Source organism: Myotis brandtii, unplaced genomic scaffold (genome assembly GCF_000412655.1).
Source record: "Myotis brandtii unplaced genomic scaffold, ASM41265v1 scaffold727, whole genome shotgun sequence".
NCBI lineage: Eukaryota > Metazoa > Chordata > Mammalia > Chiroptera > Vespertilionidae > Myotis > Myotis brandtii.
In genome coordinates this window covers 501,302-519,469 of record NW_005370872.1, presented here as the reverse complement: position 1 = coordinate 519,469, position 18,168 = coordinate 501,302, and the positions used below count along the sequence as shown (strand labels likewise).

At 36.3% G+C, this 18,168-nt stretch overlaps 1 protein-coding gene across 17 annotated transcripts in view; it reads right to left on the bottom strand.

Moving 5' to 3' along the window:
• The window catches only part of TRIP12 (thyroid hormone receptor interactor 12), a 135,370-nt gene that overhangs the window by 115,068 nt on the left and 2,134 nt on the right, over positions 1-18,168 (bottom strand). The gene's annotated exons all lie outside the window — the stretch shown is intronic.

The window sequence follows — 18,168 nt, the reverse complement described above, 5'->3', positions numbered from 1 at the left end:
AACTGGACAAAAATCTTACACCTATGGGTGAGGACAGTGGCAGGGGTTAAGGGCATGGGGTGGGGTAGGAACCAGTTGGAGGGGAGCTATGGGAGGAAAAAAAGAGGAACAACTGTAATAATCTGAACAATAAAGATTTACTTTAAAAAAGAAGGATCTACTTATTGAAGCTACCTTTGGAAATCACCTATCTATAGATAATATTAAAAATATATCTAAATGTGCATTTTTTTTGTCCAAAAAATGAGCACATTCATAAATTAAATGAAGAAATTTTGGATATACTCAATGGGAGATTTTCACACCTACTAGTATTTGAGTGATGATTCCATGGATTCAATGGATGATGCCGAAAAGGAAAATTTTCCCATCGAATTTCTTAATATTACTCCTTCGGGAATGCCATGTCATAAATTAAAATTGAAAGTAGGTGCAATCATTATACTACTGAGAAATCTTCATAGTAAATGGGGTCTTTGTAATGGTACTAACTTATCATAAGATTGCGACCTAACATAATTGAAGCTTAAGTATTACCAGGATCTGCGGAAATGTTATTCTGATTCCAAGAATTGTTTTATCCCTGTCTGACACTGGTCTCCCATTTAAATTAATTCGAAGACAGTTTCCTGTGGTGCCAGCATTTGCATGACTATTAATAAATCACAAGGACAAACTCTAGACAGAGTAGGAATATTCCTACCTGAACCCATTTTCAAACATGGTCAGTTATATGTCGCTTTCTCTCATGTTTGAAGAGCATGTGACGTTAAAGTTGTAAATACTTTATCACAAGGGAAATTAGTCAAGCACTCTGAAAGTGTTTTTACTCAATGTGGTATACAGGGAGATATTAGAATAAGTTTCATCAATTTATCAGTCATTGTTGTTTTTATATCATGTTTTTATGTTTTTGTTGTTTTTATATGTCTTTGTTGTTGTTATACCATGTTATTGTTTATTTATTAATCAATTTATATATTATTTTCATATACATTTTACTAATTTCATCTCTGACACTTATTACAGAGAAAAGGCGAATAGCAATATTAAAATATTTCTTCTAGTTAATTTCCTTTCAATGTGCACGAATCCGTGCACCAGACTACTAGTGTCATAATAAAACTACAAATACCAAAGCTAGAGACAATTTTATATGCAAAGAGAGGGAGCTCATTATTGTTTGCCAGGGTATAAGCAGCAATAATGGAAGCTAGAAGACAGTGGAATTATAGGTGCCAATCAAAATTTTACATCAAATAAAAGTTATCAAAAGTTATCTCTAAGAATATAGTTTTTGTCAGATAAAATCTGATAGTTTTTCCAGATACAGTTTTAAGATGCTAGAAGAAATAAAGATGATAAGATAAAAAATAAAGATGTGTAAATAAACATTAACTATAAATTATACTACCTAGTAAGATTTTAAAAACTGATTAAAGTAAAATGACATCAATATCTTGAAGTCAAGGAGCTTGGTAAACCGAGTTACAATTCTAAGGTCTTTGTATTTTCCACAAGTAAAGGTAGCAATGAATGATAGACCTTGTTAGATATACTGTTCTAGTTTCTAAGATAACCATTCAAAGACTAGAATCATACCTCTATTAAAAATAATAAATTCAAATGAAAGCAACAAATTAGAAAATGGTAAATTTCAATCTTTAAGATTATCAAACCAGATTTTTAAAACACTTCAACTACAAGAGACAGATCTAAAACACAGGAATACAGAAAGAAAAATATAAAAAAATAGCATGTAAACACTAGACAAAAGAAAGAGAAGGGGTTCTGCCACACCTCCAAAACAGGACAGTTAAGTTTCTCCTGGGGGGAAAAATCACAAAACCAGCCAGAATAAATTAGAAGTGACAAGTGGGTTAAGGAAGATTCCAACTTGTGCTGTGCAGAGATACCATCTAGCCCTGACCCTCTTTTTAAAGACAACTCCAAAGTGAGCAGATAGTGGTGATGTTAGACTGGTTAAGATGCATGTAAGATTTAAAGGAACTCTGGGAGGCTCAGACCAATGAAAGAGCAAACTATAAACAGAGTGAAAGGTGACAGATTACTACTTTAAGTACTATTATAGAAGAGCAACTCAAGCCCTGAGCCAGGCAATATACCTCCCAGAAGTGGAAAAATGACTTTGCCCAGGAGAAAAGGGAGCCCTTAGGAATGGGAGGCAAAGGGGGCATTTCACAGAAAACAGCTTCCGAAAGGCCTAGGGATATGAAGAAAGGAACAAATGAACAGGAAATAACTGGATATATCTGAGAAGAAAGCCTGAAAACACCTTAATCAAAATGACAAAAGACACCCCCAATACATAATTCACACCTAACTCTTTCAGCCAAATTGCATACCAAACATAATAATGAAGAAAGTGCTAATAGGTCTTTTAAAATAAATATTCCATATAAACTTTTAATAAGAAAATGGATAGAAGTTTATAAGAGCCAATCACAAATTTAATTTTTACCTATTAGGTGGACTTCTTTTTGATATTTATATGGAATATCAAAAAGAACTGGTAATGTGCTCCCTGACAAGTAGAACCACCACTCTGAGTTTGGTTCTGAAGTGAATTTGGCATCTTCCAAAAATTTCCTATCCAGCCTTCTTCAAGTGACACTGTCAAAGCCAACAAATAAGTATATTTTGTAGTTAACAGGATGTTTAAAGTCAAATAATTTTAAGGAGAAACAGTAAGTCAAACTGACAAGGAATGAACCCTCCTAGGAGAAATACAAATAGTTTCTTTTTGTAGTCCAATTAGACAAAACAGGCAAGATTTTTATTTTAATTGTTTTTTATTGGTAAGATTTTAACTAATGGGAAACAGCACATCAAAATGTAATTGTCAATTCTAAAACTTAACCTAAAAGTTTATAGAATCCACCTAGTACTGGGTTTCTTTCTGGAGTGCTGAAAATGTTCTAAAATGCAAAACTCTGAATATACTATACACTATACAGTTTAAATGCCAACAATGTGTGATATGCCAGATTCTTTCTTCCAATACCTATTGGGAGATATTACAAGTGACATTTTAAAGACAAATAATCATCTGTTAAGAATGGTAACTCCTAAATATAATAGAGTGCATTTTTTAATGCAGTTACTAAACCTCAGTGATAATCTAATTTCTTTAGTACTAACACCACATCTTACTCTTCTCTATTCTAAAGTAATGACAGCTTCACCCTAGCTGGTTTGGCTCAGTGGATAGAGCGTCCGCCTGGGGACTGAAGGGTCCTGGGTTTGATTCCCGCCAAGGGCACATGCCTGGGTTGCAGGCTCGATCCCCACTAGGGTGTGTGCAGGAGGCAGCCAATCAATGATTCTCGTTGATGTTTCTAGCTCTCCCTCTCCCATCCTCTCTGAAATCAATAAAAATATATTTAAAAAAATCAAAAATGACAGCTTCTCCACAATCCTCACACTGGTTAGAATGTCAATAGCTTTCTGTTTATCAACACTGCCATTAAATATAAAAATAAAATAAAAACCACAAGTATTTACATAGGAACTAACAGACATTTACTGTTATATTCCACATACCTAATGTTGGATGAAGCTAAACACTATGGCTTTTTCTAAAGCACACAAAATAGCACTAATTAAGTCCAACATGGATACTGTCACTCATCTGTTCCAAAACACCTTCTTCTAGGACTCACAAAATGCTGCGATCCAAAAGTACCAGTTTACCTTTTAACAAAACTTTTCTTTTCAATTACGGTTTACTTTCAATATTATTTTGTATTGGTTTCAGGTGTATAGCAGAGTGGTTAAACAATCATATACCTTTCAGCATTCCTCCCGTATTTCCAGTACCCACCTGGCACCATACATAGTTATTACAATATTATTGACTATATTTCCTATGCTGCACTTTACATCCCTATTGGTAGTTTTGTAACTGCCAATTTGTAGTTCTTTTTATTTTTTTTAAATATATTTTATTGATTTTTTACAGAGAGGAAGGGAGAGAGATAGAGAGTTAGAAACATCGATGAGAGAGAAACATCGATCAGCTGCCTCCTGCACATCTCCTACTGGGGATGTGCCCGCAACCCAGGTACATGCCCTTGACCGGAATCGAACCTGGGACCTTTCAGTCCGCAGGCCGACGCTCTATCCACTGAGCCAAACCGGTTTTGGCCAATTTGTAGTTCTTAATCCCTTCACCTCTTTCTCCTAGTCTTCCAATCTCCCTCCCCTCTCTGGCAACCACCAGTCTGTTCTCTGTGTCTATAAATCTATTTTAATTCTGGTTGTTCATCTATTTTCTTCTTTAGATTCCACATATAAGTAAAATCATATAATATTTGTCTTTCTCTAATTTATTTCACTGAGCATAATACCCTCTAGGTCCATCCATGCTATTGCAAATGGTAAGATTTCATTCTTTGTTATGGTCAAGTAATATTTCATTGGGTATACTATGTACCACTGCTTTTTTTATTTACTTATCTATTGATGGGCACTTGGTTTGCTTCCATATCTTGGCTATTGTAAATAATGCTGCAGTGAACATATGGGTGCATATACTCTTCTGAATTAGTGTTTGGGGTTTCTTCAGGTAAATACCCAGAAGTGAAATGGCTGGCTCATAAGGCAGATCCATTTTTAATTTTTTGTGAAACCTCCATATTGTTTTCCATAGTGGCTGCACCAATCTGCATTCCCACCAAAATGCACAAGGATTCCCTTTTCTCCACATCCTAGCCAATACTTGTCATTTGTGGGTTCATTGGTAGCTGTTCTGACAGGTGTGATGGACCTTTTTAAAAGAACCTAAAGACTGAGGAATAGATATCGAGATAGTTATGTAGACCAGATAAAAATGTATTCAATCAACATATGTTTGCATTCCAACCGTGCAAAAGGGACTGATGCATCTTATAAATCAAAACTACTGCTTTAAGAAAACTTTGAAATGTGTTTAACTAGCAAGTTAAAAAAATCAAGTTAATCATAGCAAACAATTCACATTTTCAGTCTCTCTCCCTGCAGAATTTTTATTTTACTGAGGAGACAAACAGCAAATACTATTAGACAGTACAAAGAGGAAAATTAAGCAATATGGAAGGAGTGTAAAGAAGGGGAAGAAAATAGAAGATACTGTTCCCTACCCAAATTCCATGTACCCCACCTCTCTTCCCTGTTAAAAGAATCCTGCCCTAAAGGAGATACAAATCCCATCACTGCTGAGGAAGCAGGCTACTCCCCTGGCCCTAGGAGATGAATCATGATGGGCCTAAAGCCAGTATTTTTCTCCAAACTACAAGCTTATAGAGTCTTGAAATCAATTTGGATCAGGGGTTCATAATGAGTTCATGAACTTGGATTAAAAAAATAATAGTTTCACTAACCTCTAGTTAAATTTAGCATTCCCTTCTATTATGAATAATCAACAAACAACAACATTACTGCCAGTACCTTTGACAATGCACCAAGAAAAATCACAGATATTATCATATCACAATGCAATTGTTGAGGATACCTCAAAATATCATTTACACCATCACTACTTTGAACAGTTGCGAGATCATGTTATTAAGTACTAACAAAGAAATGTATTGCTATATTACAACAAACTAGTTTAACAGTTTGAAAGCTAGATTTCAACATTCTGATATACTTGGGATTTTGACTTATGCATTTATTTTATGAATTTAAAAATACTATTTTGAGGATCCATAGCTTCACACTACTAAAGGGTCCACACTACAAAAAAAGGTTAATGAGGTCATAACCAGAAGTTTTAAATGAAATAGAGAACAGAAAATAGCAGCAAACATCATGATTAAACATTGTTTGTGAAATGAGTTACACACATATATCTACTAATACACTGGTGATACAAAATATGGCATCTCTTATGGATTGTAGATCAAAAGAATTTAAAAGGCAGTGGTCTAAACTTATATTTGTACAAACATACCATTATACTTTATTTTATTTTTGCCAGAAGTATGACCTACTTCTCCCCAATAAGAGGTATGGTAAGGTATTCTCGGCATCCTATAGAAATACTTTTGCATTTAGCATTTAAAAAGACATCATTTTCTCCTCCTTCCAGCCTCAAATGATGGGCATACTGACTTCAAGCCAGTTAGATGGTTTCCAAGAGAAGCACTTGCTAAAAATGGCAGAGGTAAAACAGACACAGAGCTCAGTCCTCACAGAGATCATCCTGCAGCTGAACCACACTATATGAGGAAAAATAACCCTCAATTTGTTGAAGGCCCTGTTAGTCAAGTTTTCTATTACTTACAGGTGAAATGTTACTATCAGATGAAGGAACTATTATGGAGAGAGCGATCAATTAAGACCTCTTTGAGAGGTAATACCTGAGCCTCATGCAAGAGGAGATAGCCATGTAAGATCTAGAAGAGCATTCCAGGCAGCAAGAGCCAGTAAAAGGATAAAGTAGGAGATGACATTAGAGAGCCAGACCACATAGGACCTATAAGTCATAAGGAGCCTTCCGACTCTTCCCATGGACTGCCACAAGCACGTGAATATCCCTCTCATAATACATTCCCCAAATTAGTACAAAAGATAAAAAAGGGAGACACCTCATTAAAAAACTTTGCTTTAACAAGAGTCAGGAACAAAGCATTACAGTGCATTCACCTCACTCTGACAAGTTAACAAGTGTACAATGATTGGTAAAGAGCTACATGGGGGAAAAATGTGTTTACTGTATTAACCTTTTTCCAGATTTTTACCACATATATTTATTTTATTTTATTTTTATTTTTTTAAAATATATTTTATTGATTTTTTACAGAGAGGAAGGGAGAGAGATAGAGAGTTAGAAACATAGATGAGAGAGAAACATCGATCAGCTGCCTCCTGCACATCTCCCACTGGGGATGTGCCCGCAACCCAGGTACATGCCCTTGACCGGAATCGAACCCGGGACCTTTCAGTCCGCAGGCCGACGCTCTATCCACTGAGCCAAACCGGTTTCGGCCACATATATTTATTTTTAAAAAAATAAAGCTTTCATTGACTTAAAACAGAAAACAAATTTATCATCTAACAATTTAAAAAATGACCTTGAAAGTGGGCAAAGAGAATATGGGATATTCCTTACAATACTTTCATAACATTTTTATAAGTCTGAAATTCTATCAAAAAGATATCAAAAAACATAAGCCAAAATACTAGTACACCCTACACTGACCTTACTTATTTGAAACTATAAGTAGTAGGCTGACCCACTTCTCATTTGGAGTGTATCTTCAATAAACCCCATTTTGCTTTACTTAAAAAATAAGGTAAATGCAACAAGCAGTTGCTGAAACCAAGATAATTTCTTCCCTTGCAACATAATTATACTAGCCCTTAAAACAGAAATAATTGCAGAATTTTTAGAACTACTGCTTTAGTAAATTCTTGACTTTACACTCCATGGAACTACAGATTAAGCCATTCCTAACGTTAAAACTCTCCTAATATAGAAGCTTCCCAAATTCCTTACTACCGAATTAAGCATTTAAATAAACTCAGCAGGCATCCTGAAAAAGTTTTATGTTTCTCTAAATATGATAAACTCTCAAAAGTTAATTGTGCAATTATGAATTAAATGTTTAGTAACAAGAAACAAAGCATTAAGCTAAATGTAAATAAACACAGGAATGAAGTAGAAGCCCACCCCACAAGAGAGAAATGCTGCTATTATGGCAAACATTATGTTTACTGATTCCTTAGCGGATCTAAGCAATATAAATTATCATTTAGAACATCTGCTACAACGAAGATCCCAAGTGATGGTCTATTATCTCTTCAGTAATTCCTCTCAGTAGAACTTAAGTTTGTGTAATGAGAAGATACTGGGGGGGTGGGGTTTTTTTTGGCGGTCAGGGGGATGGGGAGTGGCACGGCCTTATATACAGGCAGCTGAAAGGTAATACTAGATGGTTAGAAGAGGCAGAAGCAGATTATCTTACAGTGCACTACACCAAAGGCTGAAATTCCCCAAGTCTTACTTCATAGCAGCAACTGGAATAGCAAAACTTTTCAAAAGACAGGGTGAAGAATAGAGTAAAAAAGATGAATTCAGCAATTAACAGAAGAATATTTTGAGCCCAAAATGTGGAAACCAACACTAAGTTCCTAATGACAGTTGAGAAATATTCAGCAAAGAGGTCTGATCACAAAGTTAAGAGCTACTGAATCTTCCCAAAATTCAGACTACTTGTTGCCATCTACTGGGAGAAGGGCACAAATGCTTTTGGACCTGGGAAGGAGGGGCAGAGATAGGTCAAATTTTCTCTAGAGACTAAGCAGTTTTCTCTAGGTGGGTAGAAGAAATGAAAATATCTGCTTCATAAAGACAAAAAAAAAGGAAGCTGCCTAACTGTCTTGTAGAAAAACAGGCACTCTTGCCTACTATAGCAGTAAAATACACACTTCACAAATATTTTTATTCTAAAATCCACAAAACCCCCCAAATTTTGGCCTATACAAATAGCCTTCACAGGTATTAAACCATAATCTTGCACTAATAGTTAGCATCTCTGCTATCTCCACATAAGGAAAAATCAAATTAATTCAGACTGTAGTCAGCAAATCTACAAGAACACACTAGAAAACAAAAGCTACCGAAGAAAGGTAAATATGGTTACCAGACCCCTGAGTATTATTCTTTATTTTCCCTTCAACCACCATCTAGCCTCACTTCCTATTTTTAAAGTCCTGTTGTGCATACTTTCAAAAAAGTGGAAGGGATAACAAACAGTCTACTATGACATCAAACGGAATTAAAATATTTAACTTGATTAAACTGGGTAGTATTGATTTGCATTTTTAAAAGTGCCTAAGTACTTATCACAATTCAATTTTGCTTTAAACATTTTTCACTGCATTAGATGCTAAGCAAAAAGTTGTTCCTATAAATAAGAATGACAAATTACTGTGTGACTCACAAAAAATCATGTATTATCAAACAATACTCAAAATTTAAAAAATAAACTTCTGAATACAGTTGAATGTGTTAAGATGAAATGATTGCCAGCTTCTTCTAAAGCAAGCATGTCAAACTCAAAGGCTAACATGGGCCAAATAAACAAGGTTTACGTTTATGTGGGCCAAAAAAACCCAAAAGCTTCAATTTTCATAGAAACTCAGGTTTATTTAGATAGAGACATGCTAAATACAAAGGGATGAAATAAATAAGTAATCGTAAACATAAAATAGAACATTTTAATAAAAATTAATTTTCTTGAACATTAATTTACCAGACACTGAATAACTGCACAAATAAGCATAACGCAAGTAAACCTATTTTTCTTGTTCTCTGAAAGTGAAATATTTCCTGTTGTGCACACCAAACAAGTCAGTACAAGACTAATGACATGGCAATTGGCTGCTAAAATATTCGCTGCTAGTATTAGTGGAGAAAAATGGTGAGCCTGAATGTAAGGCGCATAAGGGAAATGAATGCAACACAATTATAGTAATCAGTCATTAGCAAACGTTGTAGTTCGTTATTAATAATTATGTATTGTAAAAATTAAGTTACGAAATTCTTATTAAAACATTTCTTACATACCGTTTTATTGGCTGGGCTACATAAATATACCTTGTGGGCCACATGCAGCCCACGAGTTAGACATGCCGGCTCTAAAGCAGTGGTTCTCAACCTTCCTAATGCCGCCACCCTTTAGTACAGTTCCTCATGTTGTGGTGTCCCCCAATTTCATTGTTACAAATTGAACATAATTAAAGCATAGTGATTAATCACAAAAACAATATGTAATTATATATGTGTTTTCTGATGGTCTTAGGCGACCCCTGTGAAAGGGTCGTTCGACCCCAAAAGGTTGCGACCCACAGGTTGAGAACCGCTGCTCTAAAGGAAAAATTCTAAGGCCCTAACTGGTCCCAGGTTTGATTCCAGTGCACATATAAGGTTGTGGCTTGATCCCAGCCCTGGTCAGGGCACATATGGGAGGCAACCAATCCATGTGTCTCTCTCACATTGATGTTTCTCTGTCTCTCCCCCTCCTTTCCGCTCTCTCTAAAAAAATCAATGGAAAAATATCCTCGGGTGAGGATTAACAACAAAAAACGAAAAGAAAAAAAAAATTTGTGACTAACCTGAGGAGCAACAGGATTCATTAGACCCTTAACCAACTCCTCCTTACTGAGCAAAACTACTTTAACTATTACACAGGAAAACTGAACAAGAAGTTTAACCTCTACTGCTCGTATGGCCCCAAAACTTACAAAAAACCTTATCTGCAGTCCGAAAAGGGAAGCAGTGCATGAAAAGATAAATAAGATCTAAAAGCACTTTTGTTTTTCTTTTCAGTTCATTTATAAATTAAATATATTTACACCTTTTTCATGTCTTTGCTTATTCAGGAATCAACAATAAATTTAACCGTCTGTTAAATCTAATTTCTTAATCTCTCATTTAAGGACCTCAATAATCTCAGCCCACATATTCTATTACTTCATCAATATGGACCCTATATTCCAGCGAGCCAGTGTATCTTACCATTAGACCCTCACCACAATTACATCTTTAAGCTCCCATTCTTCTATAGCTACCCAAACAATCAGGACCAGTTCAAGTCCCTCCTCTCCCCGTGAAGCATTCCTCAGAAACTTCAACCCAGTACTGAGTATTTCTCTAAATTTCTGAGTACCCACTGTATAAAACTCAACTTTGTATTTCTTTTACATGTTGTGTTCTATTGTCATTAATTTGAATTCATCTTCAATAAAGTACATTTCAACATAATAGATCTCATTTTATGTCTCTTATTTCTCCTCAGGATAGATCTTTTATAGAACCAGAAATAAACACAAGTTGCTGATGAAATCTCTGTATAGTGAAGTTGCTTCCAACAATTCAGTAAAGCCAAACAAAACTCATACCCTAATTCATGTTTTTTAATTTAGATTCTCATTATCAGGTTTTCTAAATGCAGGAAGCCTACATTTAGAATACCTACAGAATACTTCTCTATATATAGTTACCAAGTAAGTAAGAACATGATTATCAAGTAAATGAAACATTAACAGAACCCAGAGGACAAGAACTAGGTCTTAAGTCCCCTTCGTATTCCTCCCAACACAGTCACAGTACACAGTAAGCACTTAATATGTATTTCATCTACTAATAAACGTAAGTCCCAAAAGCTAAATCTGGGGTAACTAAGTTACTAAAATAGTCTAGTGCCTTAACAATCCCGAAGTAGCTGATTTTAATGAGCCTAATTCTGGCAAATTTATATTTTAGGATCCAACCTCAGCTACCAAACCCTGAAAACGTAAAATAAGCAAGCTGACTTAGTAAACTAAGGCAAATGATGCTAATATTATTTCCCAATATAGTTTCTCAATGTGTCACCAAAACAAAGTCTAACACTTACCACATACAATGAGTTTATGTTAGGAGCCTTGTGTCAGCCACTGTGGGGATAGAAGAATGAGACCTTTACCCCAAGAAGCCAAAGATCTAGTAGAGAAGATGTAAACAATTAACAATAAGACAAACTGTGGATGACGTAAGTGGGACAAATAAAATGTCATAGAAAGGAGTAGAAGGGAGAAGAGTGAAGAATAAAAATTTTACAGAAGCTACTGGAAGAAAATGTGTATTATGTAGCAATAAGAGATATAAGATGGTGGAGGGGTTTTAATCCAGACAATCAAAACCAGGTGTGCTGCAGTTCCTGGGTATGTTCAGAGAGGAACAAGCAGCTCAATCTGACTGCATGCAGCCAAGGTACAAAACAAACAGGATTACCAAATACTGGGGCCATAACAGAAGTTGCAGCATTTTCATATATTTACTATTTATAAGGCAACTAACTATAAGCACTTGATTTTCAATAATTTTTTTAAAGGAGGTGGGGGAGGCCCTCCATATGATCTCCATGAACCCGCTCTCTAAGGACACAAAGCATCTTAAATTACAACTCAACAGTGAATTTTAGATCGGCTATCTGTAAAAACTCACTTTGGGTTTCCAAGGCATCACACATGCTTACCAGTAGAAGGACTTCAAAATGAGTTAATGTGACCTTAAGAAGATGACACAAGGTAGATCTATTTATTCAGAATGCCGCCCACAGGTGGCATGAGTAATAGTTTTGAAGTCAGGGTAGAAAATTCAGTGGTTATGACAGCCAACGAGTTAATTAACATACAAATTGAAATGCTGTTAATTTCAAGTCTTGAAGACTTGTTGACAGACCATTCAGCTTATAAATAGCCTTCAAAATCCTGTATGGGTAATGACATCACATTTATAAAAACAAATAAGGAACAAAGAGAATAAACTGAAATGATGTATAAAACTCAATTTTATAATTAATAAATATGCACATTGCATAAAAATATATTTAGGTCCCCAATGTCGCATTTAAATGATCAGCTAATATATGTAAAAAGACAATATAAAATGGCTTGCCCAATTTTTTTTAATATGTATGATTTAAAGCAACTTGCAGTCTCTAAAATATATACCAATAGATTAAAAGTAAAACTACTGGAGACTTTTTAGCATTAACAATAATCCAAAATAATTATCAAAACAAATAGGACATTAAATCATTACAATATATTTTCACTTATAGTATTTTATTCTCACAATGCTTACTCCTTCAATAAACATTTAAAGAGTTTGTATTATGAGTCAGGCACTGAAAGGAATTTGTAATCGGCTATGGAATATTATTGTATACTCAAATATTTTTGATGTATGATGTATGTTTGATAAGATGATGGTCAATACTGCAACTGAACCAGTGGAAGAAGAGTCATGTATTCCAATCCATCTTTATAACCTAATTTCCTAAATACAGTGTTGAGCACATAAATGACAATTAATTCTAGGTTAGGTGGCAATAAACCACATTTTTCAGATGAGGCACTTGAAACTCACAATTATTTGCCCAAGGACACAAAGATAAAAAAGACACAATCAGGACTGGAACCCAAGTCTTTTACCTTCTTCACATCAGATACTCCCTTGAACAGTGCTGTTCAGTAAAGAACAGAGTAGCAGCTTGTTTACTCTAGGCTACTAAAATGGCTTTTTAAATCAAGCATAACCATAGAACTGTCTATGTCCAACAGCTTCTGCACACTCAAGACAAAACAGGTGAGTCTGAATAACAGACAGGTACCTTTTTCTTCTGTCCAATCCAATTTAATGAAACTATAAAACCCACAACTGAAATCTAAAAGGCCTGAGATAGCCCTAACTGGATTGGCTCAGTGGATAGAGCATCGGCCTGAGGACTGAAGGGTCCCAGGTTCGATTCCAGTCAATGGCATGCATGTACCTTGGTTTCGGGCACATCCCCAGTAGGGGGTGTGCAGGAGGCAGCTGACCGATGTTTCTCTCTCATCGATGTTTCTAACTCTCTATCCCTCTCCCTTCCTCTCTGTAAAAAAATCAATAAAACATATTAAAAGGCCTGAGATAAACTATTAAGCGTCTGAGACATATCAGTCTAGGTCAGTGGTCGGCAAACTCATTAGTCAACAGAGCCAAATATCAACAGTACAACGATTGAAATTTCTTTTGAGAGCCAAATTTTTTAAACTTAAACTATATAGCTAAGGACACAGTTATGAACTTAATTAGGGTACTCCTAAGCTGGCCTTTGCTAAAAACGTCCTCAATCTGAGGGGTCGACCTCAGCAAACATACCCCCACTTCTTCTAACGCCACTTCTTCAAAATAGACTTGCCCAGGCTGAAAACTGACTTCTGCGCATGGGCCACGAGGTTTCAATTGCACTGTACGTGCGTGCCCGCACGTGGTATTTTGTGGAAGAGCCACACTCAAGGGGCCAAAGAGCCGCATGTGGCTCGCGACCCGCGGTTTGCCAACCACTGGTCTAGGTTGTCAACCTTTCGGACCTCATGGACCACCAGTGGTCCGCCAACCACTGGTTGGTGATCGGTGAGAAACAACTTATTTTCCCAATAACCTAAAACTATCAATAAATTAGGATATTAGATTTAAAGAACTGCATTTTAAAAAATTAAATTTACTGGGATAACATTGGTTAATAGCATTATATAAGTTTCAGGTGTACTAGGGAACTGCATTTTTAAAAATCCAGGACACTAGCCAAATTAAATTTTACTTAAATCAAAATCAAGAGACTGGTTCAGCAGCAAGCCCCCAGTATGTACAAAGTAAACTAGCAGACAAGGTAGAGATTATAAAGAATAATGGCTAAGGTTTTATGTTTTTGAAAAATCGGTAACAGCTATTTGAACTATACACATGCACTATAAAAAAATACACAAACATGAAGCTATTACATGTTAATGTTAAGAACTACAAACACCAAGATTATATAACAATCTACAAGTTATATTTATTGTGTATTACCCACCAAATTCTTATTCCAGCACTCTATCTAGGCACTCTGATGTCACAGTAGTCAGGAAGATTTGAAGAGGCTGTGATCACTAAACCAAACAGCACCCTGAGGAATCTGTTAGGACCAAGATCCTTTCTAAGCAGGAAGACTGACTACATAGTAGGCAAGGCCAGGCTAACTTTATTGGTTTGGAGTGGAAAGGAAAATAGGTATTATTTTCAATTGGGTTTATGAGTGCCCCTTCATGAAGAACACGGTGACATTTTTACCCTCAGGAAGCCTATAATCCAGGCATGGAAACAAAAGCAAAGTGCTTAGAAACCCACACCTGAAACCTATTATGTTCATGTTGACCAAAGTCACCCCAATAAATTTAATTTAAAAAAAAACAACAACTAGAAAAAGCAACATATCAACAAATTTAGCACTATAATCCCAAAATGAAGCATACCTAGACAACCAAGAAATAAAATAAAAAGTCTTAAGAAAGTGATTTGAAGGGTGAGTTGAAATGAACCTGAAACAATTTAAATGAGGGAAAAGTGCAGGTCAGGCTGGCAGTAGCAAGAGCTTGAGTGAAGGTGAGAAGCAACAAGCTGGTCACATTTTAAACTTGAGTACATCTAATTACCTCAACAAAAAGAAGAAAAAATAAAAGGGCAATTGTTACCACATTTGCTCAAAAAGATTCCCACCCATCCATTTAAAATTAAAATAAAAAAACCTCCCTAGACTCTCTATAAAAAAAAAATTGAGATTCAGAAATGTTCCTTAATTGTAGTCTCCATTAGAAAGTTTCAAAAGAGCCACAAACCAAGATTAGGTACATATTTTGTCAATAATTAAAATGTAAAAAATGACAAGTGTTGGCGAGGATGTGGAGAAAATGAACTCTAGTGCAGTTGGTGGGAATGCAGACTGGTGCAGCCACTGTGGAAAGCAACATGGAGTTACCTCAAAAACTTAAAAACAACTGCCTTATGACCCAGCAATTCCACTTCTGGGAGTATATCCAGAGAAACCCAAAACACTAATTCAAAATACATAGACACTCCCATGTTCACTGCAGCATTATTTACAATAACCAAGATTTGGAAGCAGCCCAAGTGCCCCTCAGTAGAAAGATAAGTGAATAAAAAAAGCTGTGGTACATTTACACAATGGACTACTACTCTGCCGGAAAAAAAGGAAATCTTACTTTTTCTGACACCATGGATTGCCTTGGAGAGTACTATGCTAAGTGAAATATACCAGTCAGAGAAAGACAAGTAAGTACCATATGATTTCACTTATATGTGAATCTAATGAACAAAATAACAAACAAAACAGAAACTGACAGCTGTCAGAGGGGGGACTGGGGAAGCTGGGTGAAAAAGATGAAGGGATTAAGAAAGAAAGAAAATTCCGACAATAAAATAACAATAATAAAAATGTAAAGAAATTTTTGTTTGAAATTTTTCTAAAGAGGGTTAACAAATTTATTCAGTAGGGCTGTATGGTGAAAAATTACCTAGCATGTTGATGCAAAACAAAAATTACTTCAACAGATAGAAATCGGGCGCAAGTTCCACTACTAATTTAGCAGCAATTTAAAATTATAAAAGTGCTGTAACTTCTTATCTTCAAACTACCATCAACCTCCCCCAATCACCACCACTGATAAGAAACTTTTATTCTTTTCATTTTCTATTGATTTTTCAGACAGGGAGAGGGAGGGGAAAGATGGGGAGAGAAATACCCGTGCCTCTTCTCCTGAATAGGGGTTGAACCTGCCACCTTTTGGTATACAGGATATGCCAAACAACTGAACACACTGGCCAGGGCAGAAACTGTTGTTTTTCTTAATGACCTCAAAATAACTAATGAAATTTTCTTAAAATAATATCTTGCACTTATTTAGCTGTTTGTCGTTTTTCACAGCCATTATATTCACTGAGTCTCACAACCACCCAGCGAGGTACCCGGTTTTACAGATAAAGTACTGTAGACCAGATAAGGTAAGTGAATAGCTCAAGGTCACACAGGTACCTACTGTTAAGGTATGAATTCCTAAACCAGTATGTGTCTGTTAGGATGAAGTCTTTAAAATAGGATAATAAAACCTTATGGAGATAACATAAATTCAGTAATCTTAAAGTTAGAATGGAATGGTAAACATTACTTCAAATTTACTTGGGAAAAAACATTGATTTTACCCTGGCCCAGCATCCCCTTCATTTAAAAAATATAATTATTTTAGTTTAGCACCTTCTAGAACTCTAACTGCCAAAAATATTTTAAAACTTTTAGAAAGTAAATGAAAAACTAAAATAAAAAGTCTGTTTATGGACACAAACTAAATAGTAAATGTCAGCTGAGCAGATTTGCCACTCAAACTCCTGAAAAACTGGGGAGCAAATGGAAAAAATGATAATCTTAATTACAGTTATTCAATTCTTACGGATACTGGCACATTCATAGAAAGGCAGTTATGGAAAAAGCCCACAAACCCCAATTATGTTAATATGCTCTCTTAAGCATAAAATAAAAAAAAAACTCCCTAAACAATCTCACAAAGATGTTATAAAAGCCACATTAATTCAATATTCCTGGGGCTGAATATGGAGCAGGGAGTTTCAAAAACATTAGAAACTGTTTATTCCAAAATTCACACTTAATTTTAACCTCCTTGCATGATGTAAATATTAAAATAAGCCTCACTAACACCCATTGTAATTTATTGTCTCTAAACCTCTGATAATTCCACTCCTCAACCCTGTGTCCCTTCTCCAAGGCCCTATCCGCCGTGTACATGCGACACGCAGGCCTCATATATAGGCCTCTTGCCTTTTTCTCTAACAACTAGGACCTTTGTTCCAAGACTCGGTTTTTCACCCCAGTCAATAGCTCTTTCAACTTTCTATCCCGTATATATTTTTTGTTTTGTTTTTAGAGAGGAGATTCTGAGCCTCAACTTCACGGGTCTTTAAAAAAATGAAATGTGAAAAATATCTAAAGAGACTGGAAGGGACTTGAAAGTTACAGGCACCACTAAAGGGCCTACAAAACAGAGTAAAGCCCGGGGATCGGGTGATTTGGCAGCCCAGGCAGAGTCAGGAACGCCAACTAGGGAGGGAGACAGCAGGGGCGCAGGGGGAAGTCCACTCAGGACGATTCACTGCTTTTAAACGCCCCCCAACCCCCCCAAGCACACACGGATGTTTACACACTGGTACAGTCCCTCCTCCCCTCAACTAACGAGGCAATTAAACTGTACCCACCGCCGGGCACGCTGAAGCTGAAGCTAAGCCTCCGCCAGACAAAACGGCCTTATCGCCGACCAATCTGCAAGGGTTTAGGAGCAGCCCCTTCCGTACCCCTCACCACACGGGGGAACCGACTCCCTCCCGCCCCTCCGCAGGAGTTTCAATGTCTAACTTATTTCCCCCCCGTTGGCGTGTGTTTTTAAATCGTCATTAGTTTCTCCAAGAAATTTAGGCTTTCCCTTATTCTGAGGAAGGGAGCGACCCGGAGGCCAGGGTTTGGGGTTTCACAACCTTCGTTATTTGAACTCCCTTCTCACTTGTTTCTGAGGTAGAAACCCACTCACTGTGGAGAAGGGCGGAGGAGAAAGAGGGGAACTGAATGGACAAACGGTATAATACGTTTTATGTAACCCATATATAAATAAATTAATCGCCTGAGTCGCTTTGAATGCTAATACGAACGGAGTGACAATTGGTCCATCTCGCCCCCCGCCCCCCCTCCCCCCAATTCCCGTTCTGGTCTTTTTACAAGGATGCTCCGC